Here is a 1,752-nt window from a genome sequence, read left to right on the forward strand (position 1 = left end):
TTTTAAAAAAAAAAAAAAAAAAAAAAAAAGAGAAAATGATAATGAAATTTACATATTTTATTCCAGGTGAACCACAATCGGTAAATAAATGACGAGTTTGGGTTAAATTTAGAGACAATCTTTAAGCATCAATCACAAGACGTTGAAGGATTGTTCCTTGAAGGATTTGAATTCTAGCTTCGTTATTATGATCTGAAGAACTGCAGGACTTTTGTTTTTTGTAATACAACATTCATTCACTGTGTTTATACATTGGTAAGCGTTAAGTAGTAAAAATCTGACTTTTAGATAAATCGTGGACATTCACTTTAGGTATATAGTTATTCATATCTGAGAATATTTCCCTAGACATAAAAAAGATAAATTAAACTGGGGAAATGAGGAACGAGTGAGAGGAAAATTAAATCGAAATTAAAACGCAACAATTGTTTATTAATGTTCCTACGTAATTACTGATTTTAGTTGACTGAGAAAATTATTATCTTCTTCCAATTAACGAGTAACGGTGAACCGAGAATTGTGACATAACTAAATATGATGCGTATAAAAGAATTTGTTACTATTACTAATGATTCTTCGTTTGATGTAGAAATTTTCTTCACGGCGTAATAACAAAATATTTATTTTATCGTAATTTAGGAGGTACAACTTTTTATTAATAAAATGTGTAAAATTATTAAACAATTACAATCCAATTTGCAATTTTGTTTTGATATATAATACAATATATTTATCGCTAAAATTAATGTGTTTATTAAATTAATTACGTACACCGTATGTTATTTTAGAAATTCTAGATCATAGATGAACGTATTATATCTGCATTGAGAACCACTGCAGCCGAGCATTGCTCCTACCTGGCCGTTGCAGCTCGAATTTTACTGTGAATACAAAGTAACTATAAAGCGGTATACAAAAAGCCGCCAAGGAATATTATTCGAAAGGTCTCAAGATTTTCTTGCTTAAAAAATTGTATATGTCATTATCGTTGCTAATAAGCTGAAATATATGTATTTGATTTTCGACTGAATTTTAAATGCTTTACAAAGTTCGTTCTATGAGTAAAAGAATTAACTATAAATTTATATAAAGTGTATAAGTGACATCTAATAAATAACAAGAAACGAATGGAGATTGTTCCCGGTGTAAAGTTTATTAGATTAGAAAAGATTCACAAAATTAATATTCCAATTTAAAAAAAAAAAAAAAATACACTGCATAAAAATCAGACGCTTTCAATATTTCGTAATATTGATAAAAATAATGCAAGATACTACTTTCTGAAACCATGTCATGTTACGTAGCCTTCAGCAGAGAATTTCGAAATAATTTCTCAAATCGAATTCATGCGGAACAGCGGAGGGCGACGAACTGTCGTTGGACGTAAACGAATTTCATCGGGGAAAGCTACGAGGGGAGCCAAAATGAAAGCATAGTTTTCCTCGCAACTGATCGAGCAGCAACTGACAAACCGACATGCAACTAAACTTGCTCGAATTTTATCTAACACAACAAATTGGAGAAATTCTACGGAGGATAATTGGAATAAATTAATAATAAACAATGAACATCTTACGAGCTTCGATCGTTCAAGTAGCTCATCAACAACAAACAATTTCAATTGCGATTTTTGACAAATTCATGTTTGACTCAATGACGTTTGACTTGGGGAAATTCTTTGAAACCGATTGCAGAACATTTCCTCGTCTCAATGACGTACAATACGAGCGCTCCTATGAAGTGGAAAAAAAA

General features: G+C 30.7%; 1 protein-coding gene and 1 long non-coding RNA gene across 6 annotated transcripts in view; one reads left to right on the forward strand and one right to left on the reverse strand.

Annotated features, from left to right (window-relative positions):
* Positions 1–689, forward strand: part of LOC122533022 — a 3,412-nt gene extending 2,723 nt beyond the window's left edge. Inside the window, exon 3 of the long non-coding RNA XR_006307634.1 lies at positions 67–689. This is a non-coding gene — a long non-coding RNA (uncharacterized LOC122533022). The remainder of the gene's footprint in view (positions 1–66) is intronic.
* LOC122533008 (mediator of RNA polymerase II transcription subunit 13) overlaps positions 1–1,752 on the reverse strand; it is a 24,860-nt gene that overhangs the window by 18,476 nt on the left and 4,632 nt on the right. The window lies entirely within an intron of this gene.

The sequence above is a fragment of the Frieseomelitta varia genome, unplaced genomic scaffold (genome assembly GCF_011392965.1).
Source record: "Frieseomelitta varia isolate USP_RPSP 00005682 unplaced genomic scaffold, Fvar_1.2 scaffold_489, whole genome shotgun sequence".
In the NCBI taxonomy this organism is placed as follows: Eukaryota; Metazoa; Arthropoda; class Insecta; order Hymenoptera; family Apidae; genus Frieseomelitta; species Frieseomelitta varia.